The 18,882-nt window shown below is 41.9% G+C and overlaps 1 long non-coding RNA gene across 2 annotated transcripts in view; it reads left to right on the top strand.

Annotated features, from left to right (window-relative positions):
- Positions 1-18,368, top strand: part of LOC140699202 (uncharacterized) — a 46,008-nt gene extending 27,640 nt beyond the window's left edge. Inside the window, exons 1-3 of one of the 2 annotated variants that reach the window (XR_012077212.1) lie at positions 15,843-15,942; positions 16,623-16,877; positions 17,221-18,368. This is a non-coding gene — a long non-coding RNA (uncharacterized lncRNA). Of the gene's footprint in view, positions 1-15,842; positions 15,943-16,622; positions 16,878-17,220 lie in introns of those variants that run through there. The other variant, XR_012077211.1, reaches the window with a different exon arrangement.
- Positions 18,369-18,882: the final 514 nt, after the last annotated feature.

The following is an 18,882-nucleotide window of genomic DNA, read 5'->3' as shown; positions in this document are numbered from 1 at the left end:
AACTACTTTTGTCCCTAGAATAGACTGGTTTGCTCACAATGTATTATCCTCTTTATATATTGTTGGATTTGTTTGGCTGCTGTTATGATTACAGTTTTGGTGTTTACTTCCTTGAAGGCCATTGGCCTGTAATTTTTATTTCTCTGTCTCTGTGAAGTTTCAGTATTAAGGCTTTGCTGGCTTTGTGACCACGCTGGGGTTTGCTTCCTCTTTTTCTGCTCTCCTAGGAGTTCCTGTACTAGTGACATTATTTCTTCCTTAAATGTTTGGTAGACTTCATCAGTGAAGCCACTGGATCTGGAAGATGTATATTTCTTTAATGATTATAGGACTATTTAGATTTTACATTTCTTTTGGTATAAATTTTGGTAATTGTATTTTTGAAAGAAATATATCCATGTCATCTGAATTTTTAAATATTGTTCATAGTATTTTCTCATTATTTTCCATATCTATAGGATTCTTAATTAATTTCTCTTTTTAAAATCTTGGTTGTTTTTTGTTTTCTTTCTCTGTTTCTCAGTTTCTGATCACTCTTGCCAGCCAAGGATTTTCAACTTTATTAGTCATTTCAAAGAACCTTGCTTTTTCTTTTCTTTTGATCTCTCCATTTTATATGTTGCATTTTTTTATATGTTATTAATTTCCACTCATATTATTTTATTTATTCTATGGTTTTGGGTTATTTTACTTTTTTTCCCTAATGTCTAAAATGGATGCTTTCTCATTAGTTTGCTGCATTTCTTACTTCAAGACTAAAAATCTACTTAGAAGCACAAATTTTGACATGTAACATTGAAATTTTCTTTATTGACAGATAGTTGATTTATAATGTTTCATGTATGTAGCAAAGTGACTCAGTTATATATATATAAACATACTTAAGATAATTTTTCATTATAGGTTATTACAAGTCATTGAATTTAGTTCCTTGTGCTATACAGTAGGTTCCTATTATTTATCTATTTTATATATAGTAGTGTGTATCTGTTAATCCCAAATTCCAGATTCATCCCTCCTCACTCCCCTTTCCTCTTTGGTGACTTTAATTTTGTCTTCTATGTCTGTGGGTCTATTTCTGTTTTATAAATACATTCACTTGTGTCACTTTTTTAGATTCCACATGTAAGTGATATCACATGATATTACCTTTCCTCTGGCTTACTTCACGTAGGATAATCATCTCTAGGTCCATCCATGTAGCTTCAAATGGCATTAATTCATACAGTATTCCACCTAAATACCACATCTTCTTTATACATTTATATGTCGATGGACATTTAGGTTGCTACCATGTCTTGGCTGTTGTAAACAGTGCTGCTGTATGTGTCTTTCTGAGTGAGAGTTTTCTCTAGATACATGCCCAGGAGTGGGATTCCTTGATCATATGGTAACTCTATTTTTAGTTTTTAAAAGAAGCTTCATACTGTTCTCCATAGTGGCTGCACCAATTTTATTGGTGGAATTTTTGTTATTATTATGTTCTAAAGAGTTACTAAGTTCCATTTGGTATTTCCTTTTTGTCCACTGTGTTGTTTAAGAATGTATTTCTCCATTTTGAAATATATAGGGATTTTCTCATTATCTTTTCATCATGTCTTGCCATTATTGATTTGCATTGTTGTAAATCATGTTTACTACTCTTTCAATTAAGCATGGTCTTTTTGTAAATGTTTCAAATAGAATGTGTAATCTGTTCTCACTGGGTGTGAGTTGTAGGTGTGTCATTAGATTATATGTGTTAATAGCTATATTGATCAAATTGTCTTTTTTTTCACTGAATTTAACTGCTTTTGACTGCTTTTTCTGGCTATTCCTGAGAGACTTGTGTTAAATCCTTCCAATGATATTTTGGTTTTTCTATATCTGTAGTTTTGAGTTTTACATATTTTGAGATTCCTTTTTTAAGTACTTATCCACCTTAAATTGTTACATCTCCTTGGTAAGTTGAACTTTGTATTACCATGTAATAACCCTCTTAATCTCTAGGAATACTTTTTTACTTTAAAATCTATTTTGTCTGATATTAACATAGCCACACTAGCTCTTTTTGGATTAGTGTTCACACAGCGTATTTCTTTTATTTCTTTTTACTTACAGTCTTTCTGTATCTTTATGTTTTAGATGTGACCTTTGTAAAGATATAGTTGAATTTTTAAAAGTCCTATTTACAACTATTTGCCATTTAACCAAAGCATTTAATTATCTTACATTTGATATAGTTATCAATGTATTCATGTTAAAAATAACATCTTTTGTTCTTTCTATTCATCATCCTCTTTTATCTTTCTTTTTCTTTCCTTTCCTTTCTTGCTTCCTTGGGTTTGTTATCTGTCTCTCCACTTTCCCCCTTGACTTTCCTCTCTGCCCCTCTTTGTTTGTGTCTGTTATTTTCCCCTAAATTAAAATCTGCATTCTTAATTTACCAATTCTACAGTTAACCAGTATTTTTACTATTTTCCTGGACAACATATCTGCTGCCTTGTATTTTCATTCTTTTACTTTTGCTTTACTCCACAGACATCACTGTTGTGGACAGTGCTCATTTATATCTACCAACCTATTAAATGCCCTTTCTTTTCCATTCCTTCTTGTGTCTCAGTCCTTCCTCCTGGGATCACTTTTCTTTTGCATGAAATACCTCCTTTAGCATTTCCTTTAGTGCAAACTGCTTCTCAGTAAACTCTTTCAGTTTTGTTTGCTTTAAAATCAATATTTCACCCTCTTTCTTGAAAGCTATTTTTCCCCTAGTCTGGAATTCTAGGTCAGAAATGTTCTTTAGTACATCAGAGTTTCATACCACTATTTTCTGCCCTGTGTGTGTGTGTGCGCACTTTTGAGAAGCCCACTGTCAGTCAAAGGAGTCTGTTATTTTCTCTCCTGCTTTAAAGAATTTTCTCTGTCTTAGTTTTCTGTTGTACTTTACATTATATCAACATGTGGGCTTTTTATTGACTATGTGATTAACCAGAAGTTCCAAGTGCTTAGTGAAGTGTTTTTGCAGTTGAGAGGCCTGGGGGATAGGATGAGACACAGAGATGCTTAGAATTTGTAGGAATTTGGACTGGGATTTCCACATCTTTGAGCCTCAGTTGTTGGTTCTATGAAAGAGGTTTGGTGATATTTACTTGGAATTTAAGTGTTTATTCTGTAAACTCAGGGCACCCACGAGGTGCCAGATCCTAACCTGGGGAGTGTGAACACAAAGATGAGCCTCTGCTTCTGAGACTCTTCCAGCAAGTTGGGTTCCAGTAGACTTAACAGACATGTGCAGAGAGAGGGGAGCATTACAGCCAAAGGCAGTACCAGATGGTGGGTTGTATGTGCCATCCGGGGTGTGGGTCACAAAGACTTCCTGGTTGATGGGGCTTGAATTTATCTTAGAGGTTGAGTAAATTTTCACTGGACAACTCAGGAGAGAAGGTATTTGTAGGAGAGAAAAGAGCATGAGCCAGGGCTGAAAGGTGGGAAAGAGCATGGCTCTTTAGTGGTACTGAATTCTTTGGATGGGGAGGGGAAGCATTCGGAAAGGGTGCTGATTGGCTTAGTTTGGATGAGTGGCCATCTCTAGACCAATCGTGTGTAGCCTGGGGCAGGCTCTTGCAAGACCTCCACTACTGTTGCAGCCCTGAGTGTTGGTGTAGTTCCCAGGGGAGGAGGTGTTACTGAGTGCCAGTCCGAAAGGTGTTCATTGCAGCTTGAGCAGTCTGAAATTTTTAGCAGTCAGAGAAGCCAGTAAAGGATTCATTTTATTTAATTAATTGTAATTAAATTTTTAATTGTGATAAAATACACATAACATAAAATTTGTCATTTTAACCATCTTAAAGTGAACGACTCAACGGCCCTTAAGCATAGTCACACAGATGTTCAACCATCCATCTCCAGAGCTGTAAAAGCAAGTTGCTATTTGACTCATTTGTGGTAAATGATAAAAGTTACTCAGCATGATTTTTGTATTGTTTATCAATTCTTCCACTTTATTTAGTTACACACCCTCTGCACCAGTTTGTGCATTTGGATATTTTCTATTACAAGTTATATGGTAGAATTTTGACTTTCAAGCTTCTTAGGAAATTACATAAAAGTAAAAGAACAGATCTTGAATCAACAGCTAATTTGTCATTTTTGTCAATCTCTGAGGGGATTCCCAGGGAATATATAATGATGGACTAGACTAAGAACTTGCTGTGTTGCTTATGAATACAGAGAGAGCTAACTACTCATGGAAAACATCTGGAAGGCCATCTATGCCCTGAAAGGTACAAAACTGGTAAAATTGGTATTTATCTGGCATGTATAATTTTCATGGCTTGATTAATTAGTAATAAAATACACACTGGTTCAGTGAATAATGTTGCTGTCACTTTCAACCTTAGTTGTACAATTACTTAATCTAATAATACATAGTGTTTTCCCATGAAGAGATAAAGCAAGGTGAGTGCAGTCCTTTTATCTGTATTCTAACTGGTATTCCAGGAGGCCATCAGCATGAGTTTTAATTCAAAGCATCTGTGTTACCTAAATATACTAGATACTGAAATACTATTAAATGATTCTGTTAGATGTTTCATATTTATACACATTAAACAGCATTTTATATAATTAAATGTAAAAAAGTTAAGCAAAATTAATTTTTGAACAAATTTTGAATAAAACAGACATTACAGAATTGTACATTGACCCAGAGCTTTTATAATCTCCCTTAACTGATGCTCTGTACCCATTAAACCACCACACCCCATTTTCCCTCCTCTCCCAACCCTAGCTCTTTACAGCCTCCATTCTACCTTCCGTCCCTATGACTCTGACTACTCTAGGGACTGCATACGCATGGACTCATAGAGTGTTTATCATTTTGTGACCGATTTATCCTGGAAGCCTTATGTCCTCAAGATTCATCCGTGTTGTAGCACGTTAGAATTTCCTTCCATTATGAGGTCAGATTGTACATATATACCACATTTTGTTTGTCTGTTCATCTTACTAATGGACGTTTGGGTAGCTTCTGCCTTTTGGCTATTGTAAATGTTGTGAACACGGGTGTACTAATATTTCTTTGAGATCCTGCTTTCAGTTATATTGGGCATATACCCAGAGGTGGAATTGCTAGATCATACGTAATTTTTAGTCTGTATATTGCTAGTTTTTCTTATTGTGATAGAATTGAAAATAGCATTATATTAGTTTCAGGTGTAAATCATCATGATTCAGTATCTGTATACATTGTGAGATGATCACAATAATAAGTGTATTTAACATTCACCACCATAGGTAGTTACACAATTTAATGTTTTGGTAATACTATTTTTAGTTTCTTGAGGAATTGATATGCTGTTTTCCATAGCATCTGCACCATTGTATATTCCTACCAACAGTACACAAAAGTTCTAGTTTTTTCACATATTTGCCAAGACTTGTGTTAAAAAATTTTTTTTTAGATCCTAATAGGTGTAGGTGTTATCTCACATGATGGTTTTAATTTGCATTTCCCTAATAACTAAAGATGCTGAGTTTCTATTTATATTTTTTTTGGCTATTTTTGTATCTTTTTTGGAGAAATATCTTTTAAAATCCTTCACCCATTTGTTTTAATTGAAGATTAGTTAATTTGCAATGTTGTGTTCTGGTGTACAGCATAGTGATTCAATTATACGTACATATAAATATATATTCTTTTTCATTATTTTTAGGTGTTTCAAGATACTGAATGCAGTTCCCTATGCTCTACAGTAGAAACTTGTTTATTTTATATATAGTTGTCTTTATCTATGAATCCCAAACTCCTAAATTATCCCTCTTCCCCTTTCCCTTTGGTAACTCTACACTGGTTTTCCATGTCTATGAGTCTCTTTCTTTGTTGTTTTAATTTTAAAGATCCCACATATAAGTGAAATCATATATTTATCTTTCTCTGCTTGACTTACTACACTTAGTATGATTACCTCTAGACGCATCCATGTTGCTGCAAATGCCAACATTTCATTCTCGTTCTATGGCTGAGTAGTATCCATTGTATATACGTACCACACCTTCATCCATTCATCTTTTGATGGAAATTTGAGTTGCTTTCATGTCCTGGTTATTGTAAATAGTGCTACTGTGAACATTGGGGTGCCTGTGTCTTTTGGAGTTAGAGTTTTCTCTGGATGTATGCCCAGGAGTGGGATTGCTGGGTCGTATTCTTCATCCATTTTTTATTTACTTATTTTGTTGTTGTTGAGTTGTAGTAAAGACTTAAGCAGGATGTTCTCATTTCACCTATGGTTTGGAGAGGACTGAGCTTGAAACTTTTGCAGTAACCAGGGCAAGAGTAGAGGGGGACCAGAGCTGTCTGCAGCTCAGAGGATGCACACTGTGCATACAGGTGTTCTAGACAAAGACCCACCTGGCTGTCCTCTTGATGTTGGGTGGCCTTGGACAAGGAAGACCTAGGCCATTCCCTTAAAGTCTGGGCTCTGCCAAGATCCTTGCCTTGTTAACTCCCATGAAAGGCTCAAAGTAGTCCCAGGCCCATGTGAAATCCAGGGTTTTGGTCCTTCCAAGTGACCCAGGCAGAGAATGGTTTATAGTCAGGGCTATAGGATGTCTGCTCTTCTGCAGCAGTGGCCAGGGGGTGAGGTAGGCTCTAGAAACCACAGAAAGTGACACCATGTTGAGACACATAAAAGTAGATTCTCCTATTCCTGTTTTTGACAAGCAAATAGTTTAAAGGGTTGTAGAGTCAGACTGCCTGGGGTCAAATAGTACTTGGTCACTTAGTAGATGGGCAACTTACATAAACTTCTAGTGCCTCAGTTTCCTCCTCTTTCTAATGAGAAAAATTAGCATGCTTCCCCTATTAAGAATTAAGAGTAAATGAGTTAATAATGTATGTAAAGCATTAGAGCCATGCCTAGTTCATGGAAAATTATGGCAAGTATTGCCATTTTCACTGAGATCAGGGCCTACCCAGCTTCTGATCTAACTACTGCCCAGATTCCCGCAGCAATCCCGCCCCAGGTCAAGGTGACTGTATCCTCCAACCAGGTCTGTCTCCTGGGGTTCTCATGGCCATCATAACCAGGACTGATCCCAGGCTGCCAGCATAGGGCAGCATTGCAGCATGCTGTCCCTGCTCAGAGCAGTAGGTCCAGCCTGGGAAGTCTGGGTCTGTGTCCCTGGCAGGATCCCATCAGGCCTGGCATGCCGGGCATGGGTGTCTGGAGACTGTTGTCTCTGCCAGCACAGCTCCTGGCATCCTCCTTCAGGAGGGTCCCAACACTTTGGGGCTCCTGTAGCTCTTTCTCTGTCCTTTGTGCAGCCTGGAGGCACTAGAAAATGGTCTTGACTTGGTGCACAATCTCCTCATCTGTAAAATGGGAACAACTGTGCTGTGTTGCAGGGCTTGGCTTAGGGTTGTAGGGTGGGGGCAGGAGATATTTAAACAACTTCCACCATGGCCTTCTTTAGGGAGAGGGCTGGGCTGGGAGGTGATGTCATCTGGTGGGGTTTGGGGGGGTGTTAAGGGAGTGGGCAAATGCAGTGTGAGGGGTTGTGTTTCTGGACTTGTAACCTGCTGATGTAGACTGTGGCCATGAGGATTTGCACCGGGGTCTCTGCTCCAAGCTGTGGCTGGCTGTGTGGTCCTGAAGACAGGGCTGATCTGGGCATGAGCGCACCTCATTCTTGAAGAGGCTCAGTGCCTTTTCCTCTGTGTCCTGGAATGGCCCTCCCTTTCTCCTTCATCATCTTCTAACCCTGCTTGGGCTTCTCAGAAGTTCTTAACAGCCTTCTAGGTAGCTCGAGGCCTGACATCAACTTCCCCTGGCCCATGCCAGCCCCCAACAGCAGTCTTAGCCCCATCTGGGGCTACCCAAATTCCTGCCATCACACCTGAACCTCACACCAGAACAAGTGTCTGTCCCAACATGGCCCTTAGCAAGGGACTAGGGAAGTGGTCCAGCTTCCAGTAAAGAAGAGTCCCAGCTCAATGGTTCTAGTCCTGGAATCTCAGGGGCTTCAGGGGTCTAGCTCTTGGCTTCCTCCCCTACAATTCCTTGAGGGCCTTGAACACTGGCCAACCCTACTTTAACCATCTGTGGTCACACACCTCCAATAGACCATGGCAGATGCAGGTCCCGCACCCCCCTTAGAAGCTTAGGACCTGAAAAGCCCTGCAAAAGAGCCACAGACTGGCAAAAGAACACTCTGTGACTCCAGTGATCTGGAAATGCACATTAAAACAACTTTGAGATATAATTGTTCACTTACCAAAATGAAAAACTTTAGAAATTATTAACACCTAATGTTGGTGGAGATGCAGAGAAACAGTCATGATTTTCTCTTGGAAATGTAAATTGGTTCTAAAAACTGTTTTCAAAGACAATTTTGGATATATGTATTAAAATATTTAAATCATGTATTCCTCTCTAATCATTTATCATAAAAATAATTGCATAAGACCCAAAATGCATATATGACTACTTTTATAGTGGCATAAAAAAAGTCCATCAGCAAGTGACTGGTTAAATAATGACATGTGCATGGGAGAGAACTGTCATCAGGGGAAAAAAATTAAGATAACAGAAAATAAATTCGCAGCCAGGGAAGGGCTCACATTAAAATGTTCATTTACTTACTAATTAATTCATTGGTTTAACTTTAACTAACATTTATTGAACATTGAGACATGTTAGGCATTGTTCTGGACACAGGAAATAAAATCATAAATGAGATATACCCTATCTTTCTTTTCATGAGTCTTACCACTCTATGGGGAGACAGATAATAAACAAATGAAAATAAAATAATTTCATGTATGATCCTTTTGTCAGCTTGTATGTAAAAATTATAAGTGAACAGAGAAAATGACAGGAAGAGAAACATCGTAAGATAAATAGTCGTTTCATGTTGATGGTTAACAGTTAGCATTTCTGTTACTAATAGCTGAAAATTTTACTTCAGGAGCTGAGCAAGTCAGTGGTTGAACTGTCTCATTTGTCCTGTGTCCAGGGCTGAGAAAGCCAACCGCTGTCATCTGGCAGCACTGCCATCTGGGGTGAGGCTGTCAGTCTCTGCTTGGCTCCTCAAGGTCACATAGCAGCCTCTTCTGGATCTGCTGTCCACATTCCATGTTTGAAGGAAGAACGGGGAAGGCAGAAGGGAAAAGTCTTTCTCCTGGGGTCTTTACCTTTTTATCATCCAGGATCAGAGCTTTAGCCAATGTAGTTGTTCAGAGAGGGCCACATGGCAGCTTTTAGCTGCAGGAGGGTGGGGGAGAACATGGAGGTGGTGTCAGAAGTGATCATTATTTTCTTCTCCATGTTTTGTGGCATTTTCTAAATCAGTCAAGGCATTAAAAAGAGGTTTTATGTAGAGGAAACCAAGAGCTTTCTACATTTTAAGAAATAGGGGAGCGGTGGTGTATTGCATTCTCTTAAGGCCTGGCAGGTTGACAGAATCTGGCAGACAGAAAAAAAGTCACAGAGCCCTGGGTGACACTGATGTGCCTCTTTTATGGAGAGCAGTACATAGGCTTCTGTGGCGGCGGTGGAAATTCTCAGCCGAGCAGCAGCCCAGCCTCTCTTAGGTTATGACCATGAATCATCTTCAAGTGGGGCTAAACCTCCTGAGATTTGTCCCTTTCCTCATGAGACTAAGTCCTCTGTACAGGGGAGAAAATTCCCTTTGGCCTTCCTGAGAATAACATACTTTCTTTACTGTCTGTATAGCATCGTTTCTCAGGTGAGCAGTAGACCAGCCTCTCAAAGATGATTTCCAATAATCCTGATCAGGTGGAGCCAAATCTCACAAGGTTTGCCCCTTTTCTCCTGAGACTAAATCCCCTGTACAGAGGAGAGTAATCCCTTGGCACTCCTGAAGTTAAAACCTTTTCTTTACTGCCTGTATGGCATCCCTCCTCAAGCAAAAAGCAGCCCAGCATCTCACAGGTGAACACCCCTAATCTTAATCAGGTGGAGCAAAATTGCGTGAGTTTTTCCAATTTTCTCTCAAGACTGAGTCTTCTGTTCAGAAGAGAGAAACCTTTTTGAGCCACTGAGAATAAGAGCTTTACTTCACTGTCTGTATGACTTCCTTTCTCAGGCCAGAATTAGCCTCTCAGATGATCACCGAGAATAACCTATAGGTGGAGCCAAACCTCGTAAGATTTGCCCCTTGTTTTCCTGAGACTGTGTCCCCTGATCAGGGGAGAGAATCCCTTCTGCCCTTTTGAGAATAATAGCATTTCTTTACATTCTGTATGGCTGGCCCTCTCAGGCGAGCAGTAGCCTAGTCTGTGACAGGTGATCCCCAATAATCCTAATCACGTGGAGCCAAATCTTGAGAGAGGCCCCAGTTTTCTCAAGAGACTAAGTCTCCAGATCATGGGAGATAACTCCCTTTGGCACTCCTTAGGATGAAAGCTTTTCTTTACTGTCTGTATGTCTTACCTACTCGGGCAAGGAGTAGCCCAGCCTCTCTCAGGTTATCACCAAGAATCCTCTCCATGTGGGGCCAAGTCTCATGAGAGTTGCCACTTTTCACATGGATTCTTGCTGCTCCTATATGGGAAAGTCATGTCCCTTATTGGAAATGAGGCCTGTCCTTTATTTGAAGGGAAGAATGGACTCCATCTTCAGATGGTGCCCTGTTTCACTCCTGAGACCAAATCCTATCCTCTACGACTTTTGCACTCTGAGGAGTGTGAATCCAGCTTCCCTTGGCTCAGTAAACACATATTGTCTCACAGAAGCCTCAGCAATTTCATGAGATTTGCACCTTTTCTCACTATACTTAGTCCCCTGTTCAGGGGGGAGTAATCCCTCAGCCCTCCGGAGAATAAAAGCTTTCCTTTACTGTCTGTGCATCCTCCCTTCTCAGGCGAGCTGTAGTCCAGCCTCCCTCAGGTGGTCATCCTGAAACCTTTTAAGGTCTCATGAGATTTGCTCCTCTTCTTGCTGAATTCAGGCCTCTCCTCTGGTGTAAAATCATTCCCCTTATTGGAAATCAGGTCAGTTCTTTTTCTGAAGGGATGAAAGGGCTCCATTGCCAGATGGTGTTATTCATAGCTCCGGAGACAACACCTATCTTGAAAGGACGCATTTTCTTCTCACATGATCGTGAATGCAGTCTGACTCATCTCAGTGAGCACACATCCCCTCACGGAAGCCCCAGCTGTCTCAGGAGAGCTGCCCCTTTTCTCGAGAGCCTGAGTCCCCTATTCAAGCAAGAGGAATCCCTTTGGCTCTCCTGAGTTTTAAAGCTTTTCTTTCCTGTCTGTGTGCCTTCATTTATTTCTCAGGCCAGCTGTAGCCCAGTTTCTCTCAGGTGATCACCCTGAATCCTCTTAGCTGGAGTCAAATCTTGCAAGATTTGCACCTTTTCTCACAAGACTTAAGTCCCTAGTTCAGGGGAGAAAAATTCCTATGGCATCCCTGAGAATAAAAGCTGTTCTTTACTGTCTGTGTGGCTTCCCTTCTCAGGCCAGCAGTCGCCCAGGCTGCCACAGGTGATCACCCCTTATCCTAATCAGGTGGTGTGAAGTCACATGATTTGTCCCTCTTCTCACAAGTCTAATTCCTGTTCAGTGGAGAAGAGTCCCTTTGGCCCTCCTGAGAAACAATCATATGGATCAATGGAACAGAATAGAGAGCCCAGAAATGAACCCACAAACTTTTGGTCAATTAATCTTTGACAAAGGAGGCAATGGAATAAAGACAGTCTCTTCAGCAAATGGTGTTGAGAAAACTGGGCAGCAGAATGTAAATCAATGAAGTTAGAATACTCCCTCACACTGTACACAAAAATAAACTCAAAATGGGTTAGAGACTTAAACATATGACAAGACAAAGTAAACCTCCTTGAAGAAAACACAGGCAAAACATTATTTCACATATATCTCAGCAATGTTCTCCTAGGGCAGTCTACCCAAACAATAGAAATAAAAGCAAAAATAAGCACATGGGATGTAATTAAACTTACAAGGTTTTGCACAGCAAAGGAAAACATAAGCAAAACAAAATGATAACCTTCGGAATGGGAGAAAATATTTGCAAAGGATGAAACTACAAGGACTTGATCTCCAGAATATATAAAAAGTTCATATGACTTAATAAGAAAAAAAAAACCCAATCCAAAAATGGGCAGAAGACCTAGACAAGCAATTCTCCAATGAAGACATATGAATGATCAAGAGGCACATGAAAAAATGATCAATATCACTAATTATCAGAGAAATGCAAATCAAAACTAGAATGAGATATGACCTCACACCAGTCAGGATGGCCGTCATTCAAAAGTCCGCAAATGATAAATGCTGGAGAATGTGTGAAGAAAAGAGTACCCTCCTACAATGTTGGTGGGAATGCAGTTTGGTGCAGCAACTGGAAAACAGTATGGGGATTCCTCAAAAGACTAGGAATAAACTTACCATATGACCCAGCAAACCCACTTCTGGGCATATATCCAGATGGAACCCTAATTCAAAAACACACCTGCAACCCCATGTTCACAGCAGCACTATTTACAATAGCCAAGACATGGAAACAGCCTAAATATCCACTTACAGATGACTGGACAAAGAAGATGTAGTATATTTATACAATGGAATACTATTCAGTCCTAAAAATGACAACATAATACCATTTGCTGTAATATGGGTTCCCTGGAGAATGTCATTCTAAGTGAAGTAAGCCAGATAGGGAAAAAAAATATATGATATGTGGAATCTAAAAAGAAAAAAGAAGAAGACAACAAGTAAACTTAAATACAAAAACAGAAGCAGACTCACAGACATAGAACACAAGCTTGTGGTTGCCTTGGGGGAAGGGTGTGGGAGGGATAGACTGGGAGTCTGAGATGTGTAGATACTGAGAGGTATATATAAAATACATAAGCAAGCTTATGCTGTATAGTACAGAGAAATATTTTCAAGATCTAGTAGCTCTTGGTGAAACAGAACAGGAAAATGGATATATGTATATTAATTTATGACTGAAAAATTGTGCTGTATACCAGAAATTGACACAGCATTGTAAACTGACTATAACTCAATAAAAAGAAAATAAATTCAAAAAGCCTTTTTTTTTCCCCTTTCAGGTTCTGCTAATTAAGCCAAGTGTGTAGTCTTAGGTGATGAGGGCTATGTATACATTTCTAGGACATGATAATAGCTATAACTTGAATTTTTCTCCTAGGAATAGTTTTCTTCTCTCAGGGTCAGCATTTTGAAAAGATGTCTGATCAAGTCAGCTTTCTCTACAGTTTTGGAATGTCGAAAGAGGTTCATCCTGGCATTTCAATGTTGAGTTCTTGCCAGCATTGCAAGAGAAGAAGCCAGCCAGAGATCCATCAAGTGGCTGCCTCTCCAGGAGCCATTCAGCTTTTGAGCTACAGTTTCTCATCTTTAATTTGGTGTCCTAAATCAGCTATGATCTGAAAAACTTTCTGAGGGCCTAGTGATGGATCCAAAGTGCGCTGCTTCTGAGTGTAGCTCCCTAAGGAGTTCTTCTTGGGTCTGTTGGACTCTCTAATCTGTCCCTCTCCAGCAGGAACTGCTGGGGGGATTTGGAGCACTAGGTGATCGGCCTTATGGTGCCCACTGTCCAGCAGAATTGACATAATTTTGCTATCATGGGATCCCCTGCAGGAACACTACCCATCAAGAGGACAGATCCGCAGACATTCCACTGGGTTCTCAGTTGCCAGAGAATGCCCTGTGGCCAGAAAAAGCAGATTCCTTTTCTTCAGAGATGAGCATACTCAGTCCCTCATGTAACCAGCAAAGAGTTTGTTCAGACCATATGTACATAATCTTCCCAGTTCAAGCCTAATATTGAAAAAGGACAGCCAACCCACTTCCTTCCAAATTTCCCCCTAGGTCCCTGCGTAGGAAATGTACCAATACCCTCCCAGGACTCCAAGTTCCAACAAAAACAGCTCCAGTACAATTCAGGACATTATTTAAAGCAATGACATCCTGATATCAGGAGACTCACCAAAGCACCTAGAAAGACCAAGAAGCAGGTGGCATTAGAAAGACCTGTGCTGGTACCACGCTGCAGTCTGGGGTAGGCTCCATCTGTCCCCTGGTGGTGTTTCTAGACTATCTGAAGAATAATATTTTTCTCTCTGAATAAGAACACAGAATTCTAGAAAACACACTGTCTACAATCAAAGAGAGGAATCATTTCTCCTACAGTCATCTCCCCTGTACCCAGGACTGGGGAGACAGTGCTGGCCTTCCCAAGGCCAGGATGAGCTGGCTAACGCACCCTGTCTCTCTCCAGCTTCCTCTCACTGTCAACCCTGGCAGTTTCCTTGCTGGTCTTTTTGTCTTGATCTCTGAGTCTCTCTTTGTCTCTTTTGCTCCCTGTCAGTCTTTGTCTTTGTCACAGTGTCTCTCTGATTCTCTCGCTCCCCTTTCTCTCACTTGCTCTTCTTGGCTCATGTTTGCTGTGGTCGATGCTTGATGAACATGCCTCTGCCTCTCTCAGGTCCCCACAGGCAGGGCTGTTTCATAAAACACAATCACTGGCAAATGCCTCTGTCGAAACTTCACTAAACCTAGATGAAAGTAATTAAAATCCCATGCTGCCTGGGAAAGACTCATTGACTGGGAGTGACCTCTTGGTGGATACAGGCCACAGCCACTTCTAGGTCAGGAGACTCTTCTGTACTCCATCCCCATCTTTCAGTCACAGGTCGTTGTCTTCAACAGTGAGATGATGTGCTGGCTGCCTCACAATCAGAGACAAAGGGTAGTAGGTTTTTTGTTCGTTTGTTTGTTTGTTTAAGTCATTTCTGAGTGTTTTGTGTGGAAAATTTGGTGCATCAGGAAAAAATTTTAATAGAGAAAGACAATATCTTACAAAGCATTGTAAATTACAGTGATCCCTTGTTTTAACTATCTTCATTTATGATTTGAAGCCTGCTAACGAGGCATGTTTGTACCAAAAAAAAAAAAAGCACATAAAAATCCAGAGGACAAACAAAGTATTCTAAAAGAGCATATGCCTTTGCTGAAGCCAATCTGAGATTCACCTGCAATTACATATTCAAAATTGAAACAGTGCATAGCAGAATGTCATGAAATAAGCATTTCTCCTTCTTCCGTCGGCTTCCCTTCCTCGTGCAAAATTTATTACAGGATCCCGGCAAAACAAAAAGCCACCAAGCCTTTTAATGATTAGAATTTTCAAATATTTGAGTGTCTATGGTAACTGCTCAAAATGAATTTTTAAATGCTCATTGAACTGAGAGTAACCTTGCTTCTCCAAAAGACGGCCTGTTGCTGGAAAAGAGTACCACCAACAGGAAACACACACACACACTGTTCAGAAGGCCCTCAAGATGCAAAAATGTCAAAAGGTGGCAATGTCTTTCTAATTTTGAATAGATCTTAGTATGTCACAACTTGCCCTCCAAGGGGCGCTCTGAGAGTCAGTAATTGTCATTTCTGTCAATAAAGTGGTGAAACGCTCAAAGGTAACCTGGAGCCTTTTGGATCTGATCCTACCCCTTATGTCTTTTAAGAAGTGCTATCTGAATACGCTCTCCAGGCAGCTGGTGGTCGAGGGACATCATGCGGTTTCCGCACCCGCCATCAATGAGCAACCAGAGCCCAAAAGCAACATCACAGCTCTGGACACATCGAGGGGAGACGAGCCCCGCGGCCCCGACTTTGTGGCTCCTCTCAGGCGGCCGCCTGGTCCAGAGCCCGCGAGCCTCAGGGCAAGTGGCCAAGTCCGGGGCCCTCAGCCCCAGGCCAGGGCCCGCCCCGCCCCCACCGCCACCGCAGGCGCCCGAGGGGTGGCCCCGCTGCCCTGTGGGCCCGGGGCGCGCGCAGGAGGGACGCCCTCCATGCAACGCCCGCCTTCGTGGCCCGAGCCCAACGGCCTTACGCTGCCAACAGCGGAGCGGCTGCGACTGGTAGCGGCCGCCCCGGAGCCGAGGACCCGGGTAGGATCGCGGCCTGGCAGCTGGAGAGCCGGGCCCCTTGCTGGCGCGCAGGCGGGCGGGGAGGAGCGACAGGCAGGGCTGCACTTACCAGCCTCTGTGCTTCTCCCCGGCCGCCAGGAGGGTCACATAGTCAGTGACCCACTCAGTCTTCAACTTCCTTGTCACGACCCAGGGCCTCCCAGGAACCCACCCAGTTCAGGGCTGAATCCCCTTCCTCGCAGCCCTCACACCTGCCTCTGCTCAGGCCTGCGCACTGGCTCCTGGGGGGGTGGGATGGGGGGCTGGGGGCGGCTCCCAGCCTCAGGACTGACGCAGGGATAGCCATGTTTATTTTTCATTTACTGAAAGTATTTCACTTGGGATCAAATGTAAAAGAAATACGTGGTAAGATTTCTTGTCCAAAACATAATTTAATGACTACAGAGTCTGCCTTTGTAAGATTTCCTTAGTGACCATTATTTGGATCCCATCAACTGACCTGAGTCAAACAGCAGGTACCAAAATTGTTCAGTAGTGTATTTTCCTTGTGTCATCAGTCAGTAGTGCATTTGACCATGTGGAGTTTTATTGGATGTGAACTATTTTTACTAATAATCACTCTGATGTCGTATGTACTTCTAGGCTGAAAGTGTGGGTGTCCAATAGGCCTAATTTTTGATGACACTTTTTTTTTTTGGCAGATCTCAATTTTTGATCCAGCGATTTGGACATACTGCTTCCCCAAGTTCCCATCCTCCACCTCTGTCCACCTCATCAGGGAACAGAAGAGGATCTTCTCTGAGCTGCTTCCAAGGAACAGGCAGATGAAAGCCCCACTGTGGTTCCAGCCGCCTGCCTGGGAAATGAAAGAATCTTTGCCTCTAGAAAATCCTGGTTAGAAACTGCATCTCTAATTCCCCTGGGAATGAAGAGACACCGAGCAGAGGGCCTCTATGGTGGGTAAACGAAACCCAACTCACCTGAAAATCACTCCATCTCCTCCCCTTCTTCTTGGTGTTTAGTGTAGGCAAACAGCCCAGGGCATCACCACATGGCTTTCATTTTTTTGTTTTTACTTAAGAAGAGAAAAATGGTCTAAATGAGGACAGAAATTCTCCATATCAATGGTTGACTTCCTAAGGTCTCTTGTAGCTGAAAGTGGCCAGATCAACTTCAGGCAGATTAGAAGTGAGCAATAGGATTGTGTGGACTGTGTGGGTTTGAGGGAGGCTGTTTAGATGGAGTAGATGCAGCTGAGTTGGCCCTTTGACCCTTCCTCTTTCCTCCTTCCTGCCTCAGAGGTGAACGCATGGTGGTGGATCAAGTCCCGTGCTCCAGCAGCCATTTTGGACCAAGAGACAGCCTTGAGGATGAACACCAGCTAAAAATACTGAAAGGGGCAGAAAGATGGATAATGGCTGACTACCATTGTGTGCTGTTGACAGTATGAACTCTCTACACTCGTAATTATTTTCCATGAGAGAGGAAAAACCTTACCACTCTACGCCTGTGGTATTCTGGGTTTCTGCTCTATTAGGGAAATATCGGCATCCAATGAGAGTGGTCCCCTCCTGCCAAGTCAGACAACCTGAGCTGCCCTGACTCTGTGGACACCCCATCCCCTATCATTCTCTCTACTTATGAGCTACACATCTCAACCTTCTACAGGATCTAAGGTAGAAAAGGGATGTTTGAGGATCTGTACTGAATGTGTTTTCTGGGGGCAAATTTGGTTTTACATAGAGACTCTGCAATGATGATTCTTAGTAACATCCTACAAACCAACACTCAGCCTGTGCTCCTAAGCATCAGTGCAGAGCCTCAGCCCAAGCAGGCCTTCCCCTGGGCCCTTGGATCTCTGCTTCATCTGCTCCCAATTTAAACAGGGGCTTCTGTTTTTCCCCTCCTGGGAAAGCTTGGAATTTCCTTTTTGTGAGGACATATGTTCTCTGCACCGGGGGCTCCAACTCTGGGTAGAGAGAAGGGAGGTCACTGACCATCATCTCACTCACTAACTCAAAACATGGGACCCCCTTGACCTTACATTGATGGACATATTGGCCCTCCTTCCTCCCCATTTGTGGTTTAGGGCAAAAGGCAGAGTCCCTTCCCCTGCAGAAGCTGAATGACAGGATGTTAGCCACAGGATGTCTGGACCAGGGATGAGGCAGGGAGTCACTGCTGGGGGAGCCTGAGGGGTGGAAGGGCCTGTGCTCATCTCTGAAGCTCTTGACCTGAAGCTCTGACCTTCCTGCAGTTTCCTTGAGCACCTGATATGTTTTGTCACAAATCTTTCTGCTCATATGATCTCAAGTGGGAGCCGCTGCTGCAGCTAGGGAATTCTGCTGGAGGGAACACATCCAAGGCCTTGCCTTTAATTTCGTGACATGGCATATTTTTAATATTTAAAATTTATATTTAAAGCAAAATAAACCCCATGATAATCAGTCTCCTCATACATTACTCAGACAGACACAAGAGACTACTATAACATGATATCACCAATAAGAATACCCAGGGGTTGTAAATTCACAGACACATCAGGCACAGCGGGTGCCCCAGCACTGAAGGGGAGGGGAGGCAGCAGAGCCTGACTGGTACATACTGTACTTTCCTTTGATGAGAATGTTCTGGAATAGACGTTAAAAGGGGTTATTGTAACATTGTCAATGTACTTAATGCCAAGTACATTTACAATTTAATCAAAAAATTTAACTTTAAAGTCATTATGTCATAGAATAAATAATTTAGTGTATGTAATATAACAAATTTATTTTTTTTTTAAAGAAGGAATTACAGAGAAGGGGAAGGACATCTCCAGTGCAGCTGCTGGCACCCGGGGCAGCTCAGCCCGCGGCCCTGAAGGCACTGTGCGTGCTGGTGTTCCTTGCTGATCCGGTAGCAGCTCTAGGTGTATCCGGGGAGGACCTGGCTCTAGCACCTGAGTAACTAGAAGAACTA

Source organism: Vicugna pacos, chromosome 11 (assembly GCF_048564905.1).
Source record: "Vicugna pacos chromosome 11, VicPac4, whole genome shotgun sequence".
Lineage (NCBI taxonomy): Eukaryota > Metazoa > Chordata > Mammalia > Artiodactyla > Camelidae > Vicugna > Vicugna pacos.
This window is presented reverse-complemented; position numbering and strand designations above follow the sequence as displayed.